The sequence below is a fragment of the Vicia villosa genome, linkage group LG4 (assembly GCF_029867415.1).
Source record: "Vicia villosa cultivar HV-30 ecotype Madison, WI linkage group LG4, Vvil1.0, whole genome shotgun sequence".
Lineage (NCBI taxonomy): Eukaryota > Viridiplantae > Streptophyta > Magnoliopsida > Fabales > Fabaceae > Vicia > Vicia villosa.
In genome coordinates this window covers 18,835,719-18,854,716 of record NC_081183.1, presented here as the reverse complement: position 1 = coordinate 18,854,716, position 18,998 = coordinate 18,835,719, and positions in this window count along the sequence as shown.

Here is an 18,998-nt window from a genome sequence, read left to right as displayed (position 1 = left end):
TGTAACACCCATCTAAACCCACCTATATAACTCGCATAAATTCTAATAATTAAATTAACACGAATCACAAACTAGAGTGTCACCTTGATAAAAACTTCATAATAAAACATCCTGCTCTGTAACACGAGTTTTCAAATTGTCAAAACAAAATACTTCTTCAATGACAACAATTGTAATTTAAATTCTCATAGCGGAATTCATATTTCAAAACATCTTAAATACCACAACAGATAGTTCAGATCTCAAAACAATTAAAAGAATGACATTGTTCAAATTAAATGACCCCAACCCCGATGTTACGTAAGAGAGCAAGACCATCTTTATTTCAAATAAAGCGCTAAAAGATTTCATGAAACTATCCTCCAAACACCAACGAACTATTCTTGATTACTTGCGCGTTACCCACGTGGAGGTAACATTCAAACAGAAAGGGTGAGTAGTTCATAGTCATTATAGAAGACATAAGGGAGAAATATAGTAGTTATACAATAGGCATCATTAATTATACATATACTAACGCATGTGTATCCTCATACTTCACATATTTACTCACACCTGCACATCATCATCTACTCACAACATCATCACATAATTCAGTCACATTCCTTAATTAAATCTCACTTATTCACGATTTGTCAAACATCACGCAATCAAAAATTATGCAATGTCACAAAGAATGCAATGCTACATGTCATACACCAAATTTGACCGCCTCGAGCATCAACAATTTATTTTCCTTTCCTCTGTGCATTTAAATTAAATTTGTAGGGTGCATATTTAAAAGAATTATGATTTGCTTCAAATATTCAAAATAATTGTTGCTTATGAGATGCATATTTAAAATATTATTTTGAAGTTTAATAAATCCTAACTAAATAGTCATTTCTTATTATTATTACTAATATTATCAATAATTATGTTCTTATCTATCATACCCCAATTTTTGACCTAAGATACCACCTCATATCACAGCATATGCATCATTTGCATCTCTAACAAATTGCATAGCTTGTGTTTGCTACTTGTGACTCAACAGGATTTAAACAAGAAATAACTCATCAGTACAAGTAACAATCAATTAGGGTTTTATTCTCCCTTCATCTCAAATGAATCATCTTCATCAACAGTCAACATTTGATTCTCAAAGATTCATTTCAACCAGCTCCAAAAGCTCTGAATCAACCAGATTAGGGTTTTGACTGAAGATAGCATACTCTTGAATTTTGCTCAGGATTTGACCTAATGACTTGGGACATGACCTCAAGCCCCCAAGTACATCATTTTGACCTAATCTATTGGCTCAAGACACCTCCTACACAAAGATTGATCAACAATGAAGTTTCAAATCATCAGATTAGGGTTTTGAACTATCAGGGACTAAAATCAGGGATCACATTTGGGAAACCCTAACAAGCTCCAGGGGATCACTCAAAAGTTTCAATCATCTTCAAATAATCCCTATGACAATATCCAATGGAAATTGTATCTCAATTCAAGATCCACAGTCATCAATCTCATCAGGTCGACAATTAGGGTTTTTGACCTAATTCACCTAAACAACTGACTTTTTAATCAGAACATGGTGCCACAACTTAAACCATGGCTCAAGGTCCTCCAATAACTCAATGTGATCCATTCATACCATTCATTTGGTAAGGATAGCTTGGTTCATTTGAAATCTCCAGAAACGCGATTCGTTTCAAAAAGTCAACTGTACAAGATCACCATTGACTTTTTGGAAATTTTGGTCAACCATGACTTTTGAAGTTTTAAATCATCAATATATGATATATGAAGTCATTTGATCAAGGAAAATCAAGAAAATCAATCAAGAATCAAAAAGTCAAAAGTTTGACTTTCATACTTAGAAAATTTTCTAAGTGTTTTTCAATGGTTTTTTCCAAACTTTGGAAGGGAATAACTCAAAATTTCACCTACAAACTGAAAAAAACTTCCAACATGAAAGTTGTAGATTTTGATCCAATGAACAACTTTGTCACATAATTTTTTTTTCTCCAAAAGATCAACCATTTAAGAGATATGGAGCTTCAAAGTTGGTATCTTTTGAAAATTTCACTTAAAATCTCATTTTCTTCAAAGTTCATGGATCTTTTACACCCATTTCCTTAAAGGTCTTGAAGAAACTTTCAACTAGGGTTTTGAAGTACATAACATGAGCTTTCCAAAATATCCAAGATCATGGAAAAATATGGAGCATAGCTATGGTTTTGAATTTTGCCATTAGTGAGCATTTCACTTGAAATTACAAGTCATTCTTGCCAAAGTTATGCACTATTTTACCTTATGATGCAAGCAATGACATATACATGCAATAATTAGGAGATATTTCTGGTTTGTGGACATATTGGAAAGAGATAAGAAGCATAGCCAATTTTAACCATGGTTTAGGTTTTAACCATCTTGCATTTAATGTGAAAGATTCCATTTTATCTCTTAAGTCAAATCATCACTCTTTGATCCACTTGCAAAGGCTTTGTATTCAGAAAGCTTGGCCTATAAATAGAGGTCATTTCCACTCTTCAAATCACACCAAAACCTCATAAGCATGGGTTTTCTCTTCCTTTCTTGAATTGCAAGTTTCATAGTTTTCAAAGAGGTAAAATTCTCAACCTCTAAACCTTTGAAGGTCTAGGCAAAGTGATGCTTCTAACACTTCCCAAATATCATATGGAAGTTGTTTGTACCATTGAAACCTCCCAAAAACACCAAGAACTCAGAATCACTACCTCACTTCCCAAATATGCATAACACTAGCCTTATCATGCCAAAATCAATTCCAGGCCAATTCTGTCCAAGCTAATCATCCAAACACATTCCATATACCATATGTGAGCTATCCCAATCATCATCTATGACCTGTAACATCAGAATCATCGAATTTGATTCATGCTCCAAGTGACTGCAAATCGAGTTCCACACCTTGATCCAGATGAATTCAATCCACTCCAAGCATTCAAACACCTTACATAAGGTCCATTGAAGCTATCCAGATCAAGAAACAACATCTGTAACACCTCCAAGCAAGGATTCGATTCTCAGTTTTTCCATTTTTAAGGTAAGCTCTCTTCAACTTCAAACTCCATCATACATGCATCATAAATGAAAAACCGGTTTGCCATCTTGTTTCTGCACACATATGGATCATTAACCCTCAATCAATTGCATCATAACTTGCACATACACGATTTCAGATTGAATCATAGAATTAGGGTTCTTCGTGTTCATCATAAAATCAATGATCTTAGAGCAAAAATAAATGAAATTAAATGATACCATCATGTTCCTTGTGAAAAATCGAGCAAGATAGGCTATTCACTTGATCCAAACAATTCAGTTTTGAGAATTTTCAAATTCAAAAAGGATTCATGTTCTTGGCGCCATATTTTTGGTTCTGAACTTAGGAAATTGATTCAAAATATAATCTTTTCAATGCCTTTGTTTATCAGACCACGCGCGTGGTCCAGTTGGTTATGTTTTTGAATGATGAACATAAGGGCGTGGGTTCAAGTCCTTGTGAAGACAAACCTTATTTTTTATCACTATTTTCCTTTCATTTTTTACACAACTTCATCTAATTAATTAACCAATCAAATTAATCTATTTTCACTTCATTTTTTGTACACTTCTTATTTAACACATATATTTTATGAATATTAAAAAAAAATCACAAAAAAATATTTATTTAATACATTTTTTAATAGGTTTAAAATGACATGTTTTTAAGTGTTTTTTAATACTTTAAATATTATTTTTCATTTGATTTTTCAAACTTAATCATTTGTAAATATTTTGTGATCAAACCCTAATCATTTAGGTATTAATTAAGTATAATCTTTATTTTTATCTTAATTAAGTTGATTTCTTTCAAAATTTCAAACCATCTTAAAACAAATGATCAGCGTTTTTCAAAACAAATAAAACTCTTTTCAAAAAGAAACTCTTGATCAAATCTTTTGGGTTGATCAATTGATTTTCAAAATAAGGGGCCTCTCGAATATTAGAGAGTGTAAGTCCCTTTCCTTTTCTTTGTGCAGTTTTTTCTTTAAATAGAAAACTTCTTTCGAAACAAAACTTTCAAACTATTTTCAAACGACGAAACCTCGCGTTTTTAACAAAACAATCAACCATGTTTTATAAAATAAAACATGGGCCTCCATATAGGTATAAGTCCCATTCTCTTACATGAAATTAGGTATTTCATTGTACATACACCTTTGTTGTACATACCTCGATCAATTTGTTTTTTGACCTCGAATAACAAAAAATGAAGGTTTTCTTTGAATCTTCCCAAAAATACCATGGGCCTCCATGTAGGTATAAGTCCCAACCTCCCTTGTAAATATTTGTTTACATAGCTTTGAATAAACGGGCCTCTCCCCTGTTAGAACAAGATTTGTTCTGATCAATATTCTTAGTTTTGATGATAACAAGGATATGAATTTTGTGTGAGATAATGTGGTACTCTAATACATTGCAATTTCCTTTTCAGGAAATATATAAAGAGTATGCATAAATCAGCGCTCAGAAGCTTTGTCTCAGAAGGTTCAGCATGCAACATCAGAACATGGTCTGGCAAGACATCAGAAGATGGTCAAAGCAGAATCAGAACATGGGTCTATGGAAGCATCAGAAGAACTTGAGATCAGAAGCAGAAGCACTGAAGGTCTCATGGTATCACGCTTAGAAGCACTTCAAGGTCAGAAGACAAGAAGATGCTATGCACCAAGCTGTTTGACTCTGATGATATTCAAACGTTGTATACACAAAAATCAGATCAGAAGAAAGTACAGGTGGCAGGCTACGCTGACTGACAAAAGGAACGTTGGAAGCTATTAAAGGCAACGTCAGTAGACACAGTGTGAACAAGGCTCGAGGTAGTTGACAAAAGCGTGAAACATTAAATGCAATGCTGTACGGAACACGCAAAGCATTAAATGCTCCCAACGGTCATCTTCTCAAACGCCTATAAATATGAAGTTCTGATGAGAAGCAAGGTTAACAACTCTGAACCAATTTTGTGAATATTAACTTGCTGAAACGCTGTTCAACTCAAAGCTCAGAAACTTCATCTTCATCAAAGCTCACTACATTATTGTTGTAATATTTTAGTGAGATTAAGCTTAAACGTTAAGAGAAATATCACTGTTGTGATTATAGCTTTTCAGAAGCATTTGTAATACTCTTAGAATTGATTACATTAATTTGTAAGTAACTAGAGTGATCAAGTGTTGATTAGGATACTCTAGGAAGTCTTAGCTTGTGTCTAAGCAGTTGTAATTAGAGTGATCACGTGGTGGTCAGGATACTCTAAGTAAGTCTTAGCTTGTGTCTAAGCAATTGTTCCTAGAGTGATCAGGTTGTGATCAGGAGACTCTAGAAGACTTAGTCGTGGTCTAAGTGGAAAACCATTGTAATCTGTTGCGATTAGTGGATTAAATCCTCAGGTGAGGTAAATCACTCCGTGGGGGTGGACTGGAGTAGTTTAGTTAACAACGAACCAGGATAAAAATAACTGTGCAATTTATTTTTATCGTCCAAGTTTTTTAAACTACACTTATTCAAACCCCCCTTTCTAAGTGTTTTTCTATCCTTCAATTGGAATCAGAGCGCCGGTTATAAGGTGCAAGCACTTAACTGTGTTTAGAAAAGATTCAGGAAGAGAAAAACGCTTTAGTATAAGATGGCTGGTGAAACTCAAACTAATACATCTGCATCTACATCTGGCTCTGATGAGCAATATAATGGTAACAATGGTTATACTAGACCACCAGTATTTGATGGTGAAAACTTTGAATACTGGAAAGATAAACTGGAAAGTTACTTTCTTGGTCTAGATGGTGAACTATGGGATCTTCTGATGGATGGTTACAAACATCCAGTGAAAGCTAATGGTGTAAGGCTTACCAGGAAAGAAATGGATGATGATCAGAAGAAGCTTTTCAAGAATCATCATAAGTGTAGGACTGTTTTGCTGAATGCTATCTCTCATGCTGAGTATGAGAAGATATCTAACAGGGAAACTGCCTATGATATATATGAGTCATTGAAAATGACCCATGAGGGAAATGCTCAAGTCAAGGAGACTAAAGCTCTTGCTCTAATCCAGAAATATGAAGCCTTCAAGATGGAGGATGATGAAGATATTGAGAAGATGTTCTCAAGATTTCAAACTCTAACTGCTGGATTGAGAGTTCTGGATAAAGGCTACACCAAGGCTGATCATGTAAAGAAGATTATCAGAAGCTTACCCAAAAGATGGGGTCCAATGGTGACTGCATTTAAGATTGCAAAGAATCTGAATGAAGTTTCTTTGGAAGAGCTTATCAGTGCCTTGAGAAGCCATGAAATAGAGCTGGATGCAAACGAGCCTCAGAAGAAAGGTAAGTCTATTGCATTAAAATCTAATATTAAAAAATGCACTAACGCTTTTCAGGCTAGAGAAGAAGATCCTGAAGAATCAGAATCTGAAGAAGAAGAAGATGAACTGTCCATGATCTCCAGAAGGGTAAACCAACTCTGGAAGAGCAAGCAAAGGAAGTTTAGAGGCTTCAGAAGTTCAAAGAGATTTGAACATGGAGAATCTTCTGGTGACAGAAGATCTGACAAGAAGAAGGCTGTCTGCTATGAGTGCAATGAGCCTGGACATTACAAGAATGAGTGTCCAAAACTTCAGAAGGAGAATCCCAAAAAGAAGTTTCATAAGAAGAAAGGTCTTATGGCAACATGGGATGATTCTGAATCAGAATCAGAATCAGACTCTGAAGGAGAACAAGCCAACTTCGCGCTGATGGCTACAGAAGATGATGGATCAGAATCTACATCAGAATCAGATTCTGAAGAAGTATTTTCTGAACTATCTAGAGAAGAGTTAGTTTCCAGTTTAACAGAACTTCTGGAACTCAAGGCTCATCTTAGTATCAAATACAAAAAGCTGAAGAAGCAATTTGAATTTGAAACTAAGAAGCTGGAAGTGGAAAATTCTGAACTGAAGGAAAAAGTTTTAAATTTATCCAAAGATAGTGGATCTCCTTCTGAAACAAAAAAATCCATTCCTAGCATGAATCATATTCTGAAAGAATATGACTCGAGCTTCAGAAAGTTCTTATCTAGAAGTATTGGTAGAAGTCATCTTGCTTCTGTGATATATGGTGTTTCTGGAAACAGAAGGTTTGGTTTTGGCTATGAGGGTGATACCTCACATAAATTTGAACCTGTTGATGATCTGAAGATCACATACAAGCCATTGTATGATCAGTTCAAATACGACCATGCTCATGATATTAGGCTCACTTCACATGCACAGAAGTTTAACACTGTTCACACCAAGAAGCATGTGACACATCCTAAGAAATATCATGCTGACAAACCTAAAGAATATCATGCTGTTCCTCCTGTTAAATATTTTGCTAAACCCAAGTTCAATCAGAACTTGAGGAGAACTAACAAGAAAGGACCCAAGAAATTGTGGGTACCTAAGGAGAAGATAATTTCTGTTGCAGATATCCTTGGCGGAAAAGAGGACAAACAGCAAAATGTCATGGTACCTGGACTCTGGGTGCTCGTGACACATGACGGGAAGAAGGTCTACATTCCAAGACCTGGTGCTTAAACCAGGTGGAGAAGTCAAGTTTGGAGGAGATCAGAAGGGCAAAATCGTTGGCTCTGGAACTATAAAGTTTGGTAACTCTCCTTCCATAACTAATGTACTTCTTGTAGAAGGATTAACGCATAACTTATTGTCCATAAGTCAATTAAGTGACAATGGTTATGACATTATCTTCAATCAAAAGTCTTGCAAGGCTGTAAGTCAGAAGGATGGCTCAATCCTATTTACAGGCAAGAGAAAGAACAATGTTTATAAGACAGATCTTCAAGATCTTAAGAATCAGAAGGTGACTTGTCTTATGTCTGTTTCTGAAGAGCAATGGGTCTGGCACAGAAGATTAGGACATGCTAGTTTGAGAAAGATTTCTCAGATTAACAAACTAAATCTGGTCAGAGGACTCCCAAATCTGAAATACAGATCAGATGCTCTTTGTGAAGCATGTCAGAAGGGCAAGTTCTCAAGACCTGCATTCAAGTCTAAGAATGTTGTTTCTTCCTCAAGGCCGTTAGAACTCTTGCACATTGATTTGTTTGGCCCTGTCAAAACAGCATCTGTCTGAGGGAAGAAATATGGATTAGTCATCGTTGATGATTATAGCCGCTGGACATGGGTAAAGTTCTTAAAGCACAAGGATGAGTCTCATTCAGTGTTCTTTGAATTCTGCACTCAGATCCAATCTGAGAAAGAGTGTAAAATCATAAAGGTCAGAAGTGATCATGGTGGCGAATTTGAGAACAGATTCTTTGAGGAGTTCTTCAAAGAAAATGGTATTGCCCATGATTTCTCTTGTCCTAGAACTCCACAACAAAATGGAGTTGTAGAGCGAAAGAATAGGACTCTACAAGAAATGGCCAGAACCATGATCAATGAAACCAATATGGTTAAGCATTTCTGGGCAGAAGCAATAAACACTGCATGTTATATTCAGAATAGAATCTCTATCAGACCTATTCTAAATAAGACTCCTTATGAATTGTGGAAGAACAGAAAGCCCAACATTTCATATTTCCATCCTTTTGGATGTGTATGTTTTATTCTGAATACTAAAGATCATCTTGGTAAGTTTGATTCTAAGGCACAAAAGTGTTTCCTTCTTGGATATTATGAACGCTCTAAAGGCTACAGAGTATACAATACTGAAACATTGGTTGTAGAAGAATCAATCAATATCAGGTTTGATGATAAGCTTGGTCTTGAAAAACCAAAGCAGTTTGAGAATTTTGCAGATTTTGATATTGATATATCAGAAGCTGTAGAACCAAGAAGCAATGTTGCAGAAGCTGGCAGTCTCAGAAGCAATGGATCAGAAGATCAAGTTGTTGCATCCTTAGAGAATCTCAGGATTTCTGAAGAGCCAACAATCAGAAGATCACCTAGACTTGCTTCAGCTCATTCAGAAGATGTGATCTTTGGGAAGAAAGATAATCCTATCAGAACCAGATCATTTCTTAAGAATGACAATCAGAAGCAGTGATCAGAATCTGAAGGCGTAAAGTATATTCAAAAAATTACAGCTGTCATCTATTATCTGATGGTGAACACGTGTATGTACGGTAAGTGCAAAGCGTGCAGTTGAAAAGACGCCGACCTAGGTAACTGTTCTAAATCATTTCATTTACCACATTCTCTCTCCTTACGTCACTCATCATTTAATAAAATTGATTTCTTTTGATTCTGGAACTGTTCAGTTTATATTTTTTATTATTTTCTTTTTCAAATTCGTCTCTATATATTCTTTTCAAATCATCCCATATATCTTTTTCGCTCCCTGTCTCTCTTTCTTCTTGCATACTCTCTTTTGAAATCTTCTTAGTCTCTTCTAAACCCTAACCAAAAAAAACCCAGATTTTGTTCGTCTCTTTTGTTCATTCTATTTCAATGGCTGCTTCTTCATCTCAAAATGTTGGTTCATCTACTACTCTCCATATTCAAGATGAAGTAAATCAGGAACTTACTCCAGTTGTTGCGTGCTCCATTCCTAAGGATGAATTGGAAGTTCTTTGTGAACTCATGGTTGATTTTGATAACATTAAAGAACACCAATTTCATCTCAAAGAAGATATAATTTTTCAAGGATGGACTTCGTTGTTCGCAGAGTTCTGTGGACCAGTCTACCCAAATCTTGTCAAGGAATTCTGGATACATGCAGTTGTCGCCCCAAAATCCATCTTGTCTTTCGTTCATGGAAAGTTTGTGGTAGTAACTGAGAACATTCTGAGAATGATGTTTGATCTGAGAGACCCTGAAGGAGCTTTTGAAATCGATAAAAGAGTTGATTGGAAGACTGTGTTATCTACTCTTTACTTAGATTTAAATAAAACAAAGAGTGTCAAGGACATGAAAGATCTCTACAAAATCTGGACCAAGATTCTTCTTGGATGTTTCTATCACAGGAAAGGGACACGTGCTTCTGACTTTGTTAACAACGAGCAAAAATACATTCTGTATTGCATCGCCACCAAGAAGAAGGTTGATGTTATCTACATTATCTTCAACCATATGTGGAAAGCTGTGAAGGATTCCAGAAACGCCTTTAGAGAAAAAGGTGGCACAATCATTCCTTTTGGTAGAATTATCACAAACCTTCTGGTGCATTCCAAGATTGTTGAGAGCCTGGAATCTGAAGGTATTATTAAAGACCTTGCTGTTACCTCTGGGAGTTGCCTGAGTGCTTTCACTCTAAAGAAGATGAATGTAATTGACTCTGTCATCAAAATTCCTCAACCTCTTGCTGGAACAACAATTAGAAGAGAACCTGTTCTAGCTGAATTTGAAACCTTCTTCAATAGTGAGGTACCAGAAGTCAGAACTAAGTATCTGAAGTCACAAAAAGAAAATAAAAGTTTTAAAGATCAAGACAAAGGTGCTCCTATTAAAGTAAATCGCAAGAAAGAAGAAAGGACCAAAAGAAAGTTTGATCATCCCTCTTTCAATCAGGTGAAGGTTGTTAAGAAAGCTGCTGCTACCACTAAGAAAGAAGTAGTCCCAGAAGAAGTCATTGCAAAAGTTGTTAAGGCTGTTTCTGCTGATTTTGAGAAGAAAAAGAAGGAAGCTGAGAATAAGAAGAAGTCATATAATAATGCTGAGATTGTTGAAGTTGTTGAGAAGAGGAACACCAGAAAAAGGAAGTTGATCCTTCAAGAATCCGATGAAGAAAATGTTGCTCAAGAAGCTGTGAATCAACAGAAAGGTCTGGCGAGCGATAGAAGAAAAGAGATCTCTAGCGGCAAAACAAAGATTGTTGAAGAGCCGAAGAGTAAGAAGAAGAAGAAGACCGAGGCTATGATCCAAGCTCTTCAGAAAACATCCAAAGGTATATGTATTTCTGAACCTGATTCTACTCCTGCTGGTATTTCAGAAGTTGCACCAATAGCGGTTGCCCCTATCCCTGAACCAGAAAAAGACACATCAGAATCACCTATAACTGTCAATGTTCTTACACCTCCATCTTCTCCTGTAACCATTTTTTCTTCTCCACCCACCATCAATCCTGTTCTGGATATACCACCCCTTCAAACTCTCTTTCCACCTCACACAAATATCTCAATCTCTCAACCTCCTCCCCATGCCAACTTTGAACACATTCCTTCCACCTCTCAAAACAACCAGAGTGGTTCTGATCTTCCAAACTCTGCATCACATGAGCAACTGCTCCGTGATTGTAACTACACTCCCAAGCCTCGTCCTGAAGCTGAATTGGTAGTGTTAGATTCTGATACTGAAGCAGAATCTTCTTATAGATTTGATAGAGAACCTCAACCGTATTTTATCCCCAACCCTGCCTCTTCAAAAACCAAAATAAAATCCCGCCCTGTCTACCCTATTGATGTAATTTTTGAAAAGGTAAAGAGGAGTCTCAGAAGTATCTTTGATACCCTCAGAATTGCTGAAAGTTCTGGCCTGAATGATGTCGCTATGAGGAAGTTCTGGAGGATCTTACGCAGAGAATCAGATGCTCTGTTTTTAGAACTTCAGGAAGCCTGTGTGGAAGCTGCTCCACAGCCTCGTGGAATTCTGAGAAGCTATGAGGACTTCTGGTTTGCTCGTCTTGGAGGGAGATATACCCTGGAAGAGAAGCCCTTTGTGGATGAAATAGATGAAGCAAGATTGGCTGCTGCATTGGAAGCTAACCCATGCAGGGAAATTGTGGTCTGGAGACCTCAATATCCAGTTCTGCTCGGGGATTTCAAGACCCTATTTGACTTTCTGAGGGAAAACCCTTCTAAGGAAGACCCAAGCTTGGTCATTCCAGAAGTTGTTGACCCACCAGAAGTTGAAGGTCCTTCTACCCCTAGGAATCTTGCTGCCATTCTTCAGGCTCTTGAGAATGGAGATTCTGAGATTCCGGCTGCAGATTATGGAGATGCTTATATGCAAGAAGCAGATGCAGAAGATCATGTTGCTGAAACAGTTCCTGTTGAGGAAATCCCTGCAAATGATCTCTCAATGGAAACTGCAGATCAAAATGCCATCCCTGTAGTTAGAAGCTGTGAAGCTTCTTCTGATGAACCTTCCCGTCTTGCAAGGACTCTGGAAGATATTCAGAAGAAACAGGATGAGCAAAGCTCAGTCAATGCTGAGTTTAGAGCTTTCATGGAGAGGCAAGATGGATACAACAATGTGGTTCAAGAGATGCTGGCTAAGATCCTGTCAAGGCTAGGGCCATCCTAGATTGAGTCTTAGTTGTTTTGTTTTTGCGTTGTTGCATCTGTTATGTGCATCTGTTCACCTTGTACTTCTGTACTTCTGTCCTTCTAAGCTTGAATGAAAACTATTTTTTTTTCTCTTCCATGTGTTTCTTTGTGTTTTTCATCTGAATCTTTTATGTTTTTTGATGATATGACAAAAAAGGGGGAGAAATATGTGATAAATGATTTGATTTAATCAGTTGCTTTTCTAACAAAACTTGAAAAGTTCTATGTTTTAAGTTGTTGTTGTTGTAGGAATTGAAGATTCTTTTCAAAGATCAACATAAGAAGCAACAAGATGAATCAAGCTCTTGGATTCTTGAAGCAAGCTGAGTGCTATGAAACTTCAGAATCAGAAGCAAGAAGGAAGAATGTTCAGATATTCTAATGATAGAATATGATCTGAAACATTATGTTTATGTGCTCTGACACATACCATATGGCTCTGTTACATATTATGTGTTCCTAGCTCTGATACATATTATATGCTCTGAAACATATTCTATGTTCTGACTCACTCATGTTGACTTTTGTCGTTTAGTTTTGTTCTGTAACATTTCAGGATGTAGAGATGCTCTGATGATGCTCTGGTACATTCAACAATGTTCTGATACAATCTAGCATGAAGTGATGTAAGAAGAAATTCAAGCTCTGAAGCTGTCCTGATGGAAGCAAGAATCAGAAGCTATGGATGTTCTGAATATCTAAAGAAATTCAAGCTCTGAAGTTGTCCGATGGAAGCAGAAATCAGAAGCTTTGAATGTTCTGTGGATCAAAGAAATTCAAGTTCTGAAGCTGTCCGATGGAAGCAGAAGTCAGAAGCTGTGAATGTTCTAAAGATCAAAGAAATTCAAGTTCTGAAGCTATCCCAGGGAAGCAGAAATCAGAAGTCATGAATGTTCTGAAGATCAAGCACTGTGAACGTCTCTACTGAAATACTCAGGGAAGTCTTTTATTATTAAAATTCTTCTAGTATTAATTTCAAGGGGAGATTATTCATCTCAGGGGGAGATTATTAATCTCAAGGGGAGACATATTCACATGCTTATGCTATAGCTGTGTAAATTGTCTTTAGCCGTCTGCTCTTTCTGATCGCAAATTCATATCATTTATATATGTTTTTGTCATCATCAAAAAGGGGGAGATTGTTAGAACAAGATTTGTTCTGATCAATATTCTTAGTTTTGATGATAACAAGGATATGAATTTTGTGTGAGATAATGTGGTACTCTAATACATTGCAATTTCCTTTTCAGGAAATATATAAAGAGTATGCACAAATCAGCGCTCAGAAGCTTTGTCTCAGAAGGTTCAGCATGCAACATCAGAACATGGTCTGGCAAGACATCAGAAGATGGTCAAAGCAGAATCAGAACATGGGTCTATGGAAGCATCAGAAGAACTTGAGATCAGAAGCAGAAGCACTGAAGGTCTCATGGTATCACGCTCAGAAGCACTTCAAGGTCAGAAGACAAGAAGATGCTATGCACCAAGCTGTTTGACTCTGATGATATTCAAACGTTGTAAACACAAACATCAGATCAGAAGAAAGTACAGGTGGCAGGCTACGCTGACTGACAAAAGGAACGTTGGAAGCTATTAAAGGCAACGTCAGTAGACACAGCGTGAACAAGGCTCGAGGTAGTTGACAAAAGCGTGAAACATTAAATGCAATGCTGTACGGAACACGCAAAGCATTAAATGCTCCCAACGGTCATCTTCTCAAACGCCTATAAATATGAAGTTCTGATGAGAAGCAAGGTTAACAACTCTGAACCAATTCTGTGAATATTAACTTGCTGAAACGCTGTTCAACTCAAAGCTCAGAAACTTCATCTTCATCAAAGCTCACTACATTGCTGTTGTAATATTTTAGTGAGATTAAGCTTAAACGTTAAGAGAAATATCACTGTTGTGATTATAGCTTTTCAGAAGCATTTGTAATACTCTTAGAATTGATTACATTAATTTGTAAGTAACTAGAGTGATCAAGTGTTGATCAGGATACTCTAGGAAGTCTTAGCTTGTGTCTAAGCAGTTGTAATTAGAGTGATCACGTGGTGGTCAGGATACTCTAAGTAAGTCTTAGCTTGTGTCTAAGCAATTGTTCCTAGAGTGATCAGGTTGTGATCAGGAGACTCTAGAAGACTTAGTCGTGGGCTAAGTGGAAAACCATTGTAATCTGTTGCGATTAGTGGATTAAATCCTCAGGTGAGGTAAATCACTCCGTGGGGGTGGACTGGAGTAGTTTAGTTAACAACGAACCAGGATAAAAATAACTGTGCAATTTATTTTTATCGTCCAAGTTTTTTAAACTACACTTATTCAAACCCCCCTTTCTAAGTGTTTTTCTATCCTTCATCCCCGAGTATAAGTCCCGAGCCCCGTGTATACAAATGGATCATCCTTACAGGTATATTTCCTTCATAAACTCCATTGTATACACACACTTTGTCATATATATGTGCTTGTTCATATACTTGTTCATGTTTGTTCATACTTGTTCATGTGTTTGTTCATGTTATATATACTTGTTCAACTTAGTACAACACTAGGTTCCCTATAGCCTCCTATTGGGCTTCGTGCAAAGAATCTCCCTAGTTTAGGTTAGGACATAGAGTATGGTTTCCCGGTGAAATCGCTCTAAGAGCTCAAACCAACTATACCATGCCTCCTCTTGGGCTTTGTACAAACGTCTTGTCCCTCCCATAGCCTCCTATTGGGCTTACAATGCAAGGACCCTCGATTGTCCCTCCCATAGCCTCCTCTTGGGCTTACAATGCAAGGACCCTCGGATAGCCTCCTCTTGGGCTTCGTACAAGGACCCACGGGCTTCTTATAAGCATCCCCGATATCCAAAACAAATACCCTAGGAGATTAGACATTTTTCATCTCTATGATAGGAGTATCTCTTCTATATCATCACAAACAATTAAAACTCAATAGGATGCTATGATTTCTCGAGCATTAAGATGAAATTTGTCTCTTACCCTTTGCTTCCAATAGCATAAGTGGGAACTACGATTGCTCTGACTTTCTCAACATCCCTTTGAGAATACATAGGCACAAGGTCGTATCCTTGGTGTCATACCCTAATTTTTGACCCCCCCTGAGATGACATGTCTTTAGGATTTTCATCAGGTCAAAGCAAGTGCCCAGAGCAGTCATCCTTTCATCTGGCATTCAATCGAGGATGTTCAAAGACAAGAAAACTCAAGCAAAGGATCAATCAATAGGAGGATTAGTCTCTAATATAATCATAAGACTCAAGAGCTTCATTATTTCACCTATGATTGATTAGACACCCAGTCATCTGAGTACAGGTTTACTCAGGTCACCAGACTAGGGTTTTTTAGCCTATCAAGGACTAAAATCAGGGATCACCTTTGGGAAACCCTAAAAAGCCCCAGGGGATCATTTAAAGACATCCATCATCTTCAAATAACTCATATGACAAGATCCACTGGACATCACACCTCAATTCAAAGTCTACAGTCATCATTTTCATCTGGTCGACAATTAGGGTTTTTGACCTAATTCACCAAGATAGTTGACTTTTGTTTAGGGCATGGATTCAAAACTCAAGACATGATTCAAGAACCTCTAATACCTCAATATAATCCATTTACATCACTCATTTGAGGAGAAGATCTTGATTCTACACAAAAGTCCAAATTTTCACTTTATCAGGAAAAGTCAACTGTATGGGTTCACCTTTGACTTTTAAGATTTTTGGTCAAACCATGACTTTCAAGGATCAATATCATCAATATATGGATATTAAAGTCATTTGACCAAAGAAATTCAAAGAGATTCACCAAGGAGCAAAAAGTCGAGAATTAGGGTTTTTGAGGGCATTGTGGGAACTCAAAATTTCACCTACACAACTCAAAAAACTTCCAACATGAAAGTTGTGGATCTTGCAAAATAAAACTACATCTCACAATGGAACTTTTTTCAAAAGATCAATCATTTAAGAGTTTTGGAAATTTTGGAGTTTTAGGTCATAAACACTTAGAAAATTTTCTAAGTGTTTTAACCTAGTTTTCTTCCAACTTTGGCCTCATTTTTCACAAATTTTCCAAAGGATTCTGAAGAAACTCCAAACTAATGATTTGAAGTAGATGTTTAGGGCTTTCCAAATTGTGTTCAACCTTCTCCAAATTCATTTTGAGCTAGGAGTTATGCTTGTTCAAAGTTGGCCTCATGAAGTGAAATTATAGGTCATGCATCATTTTTGAACTTTGAAATTTTGTGCACATGACCTCAATTATGGATGCTACACGACCCATAACACATCTGAAAACATGCCATGCATTCATTTTCACCATGCCATGATAATTGAAGAAGATTCCTAAAAACAAGAACATGTGATTATGTAATGATTACATTTGTGAATTTATGGCAAATTGATGAATCACCCAAGGAATCTTCTTACCAACCAATTAGAGCTCACTTTGCATCTGAAATGTTCCCTAAGATCAGATAGAATCAATGGATAGGGGAGCTGGCTCGAAAATGCAATGATCACACTTGGATATTCTTTGAAATTTCTTCATGGCTAAGAAACCAAATTCACTTCACTAAGCAAGCTCACTCTCTCAATCAGTACTGAATCATTTGCCTATAAATAGGAGAGCATACCTCAGTAGAAAAACACACCAAAGCAACCATATTCCTTGCTTTCTCTTTCTCTTCTCATGCTTATTGTTTTTCAAAGTTCTTTGGAAAGTAAGCATTCTAACATCTCAAAGGGGTTCATTTGAGGTGATCCAAGCACCTGGATCACTTCTGTAAGTGGAGGAACACCATTGTTACTCTCACTTTGGAGCTGTTGCAGTTGGAGGTCCATAGAGCAATTCAGAAGGTTTCCAACAAAGCCAGGCATCCAGACACGTTCCTCTGGTCATAGTGAGGCTGTTCAGATGGCTGCAGCTCATCTGTAACTCAAGAATCATCACTCTCCATGTCCACTTGAAGCTCAAATCGAGGGAGGTCCATAGAGCAATTCAGGGGAATTGAAGATACAATAAACATCCAGTTAGCATCACTGAGTCACATGGAAGCTTTTGGGATCATTCATACAAGCCCAGGTGCTCTCCAACATCCTCACGACCTTCATTTTCAGAGGTAAGTTTCTGAACTCCACCTCTTTAATTTAAGCACTCTTTGTGATAAAGCTCGATTCTATCTTGTTCAGCATCATCAGAGGATTGAAAACCCTCTATCATCATTCATTTATCTTTCAGTATAGCCATTTAATTTGATTTTTAAATTTTAGGGTTCTTCACGATTTCTGGTAAATTAGTTAGATGTAGTTAATATAAATCTATGTTAGTTACATATTTAGAATCGTGAGTCAATTTAGAACAAGTTTCATCTTTACATCTTTGCAAATGGTTGAGAATTAAGGGAGTTCAGAATTTCAAAATTTGAGAGCTTGAGGTTGAAGATGATAATGGTGGTGGCGCGCAAAAATTCAAATTCAGGGTTGAAGTTTATTTTATTTTGAATGGTAGTTGTTTCATAAACGACTAAAACGTAATAGCCCAGTGGTAAAGAGTGTTTGTGTGTTGCGCGTGCCCAAGGTCTGGGGTTCGAATCCCCCTCGCCCCAGACCTTTTGATTTTATTTTCTTTTTTTTGCTTCTATACACTTGAACACTATATGAATTGCATTGAAACCAGCTTACTATCACCACACGCGCGTTGGCTCAGTGGTGTTTGTTTTGAGTGTGTGACCTAGAGGGCGTGGGTTCAAATCCTCCAAGGGCCAAAACTATTTTTTAACACTCATTTTCTTTCATTTTTCTCACAAACTTCACACAATTAACTCACCTATCAAATTAAGTCATTTTCTCTTCATTTTTCACACATTTGTTATTTAGCATATCTATTTTGTGAATAATCAAAAAAATCATAAAAATATTGTTTATTTCTTATATTTTTATTAGGTTTAAAATAGTATGTTTTAAGTGTTTTCTTAAATACTTTAAATATATATATTCATTTTGTTTTAACCTAATTATTTTGTGAATAATTTTATGATAAAACCCTAATTGTTTAGGTCTTAATTAGGCATGGATCTTTATCTTTACCTTAATTAAGTTGACTTTTGTCAATTTTCAAAACTGTTATCAGTCTCCGATTAAACGGATGATTAAGGTTTTCAAACAACAAAACCTTATATCATTTCAAATCATTTTCAAATTGCTTTTATAGCCAGTACTGTAAAGTACTGGGCCTCTAATAGAGTGTAAGTCCCAAACACCTTCTCTTCTTAGCTTGTTTTCAAAACTGTATTTTCAAAATCTTCTTTCTGTTTTCAAAACATTCTTCTGGTATTTGAAGGGCATTATTCCCGGTGAAACTCTTCAGATACCTATGTGACCTTTGTCCATCTTCACTTCTTCTGTTTTCAAAAACCATTAACTGTTTATCATATATATTCAACTGTTATCCACCAATTACTGTTGAGGCTCTATACATACTTCTTCAAAGGCCTCCACTCCATCCAGGTTAGGCTTTACAAGCTTTCAATTTACAGTCTTTATTTAGATTACTGTCAAATATAAACTGTACATATATTAGTTTAGAACTACGTTTAAGTACAAACCCTAGGATAGTTAAACTATATATATATATATTATAAGAATATGGCCTAGGATTGAGAATGTCTTCCCG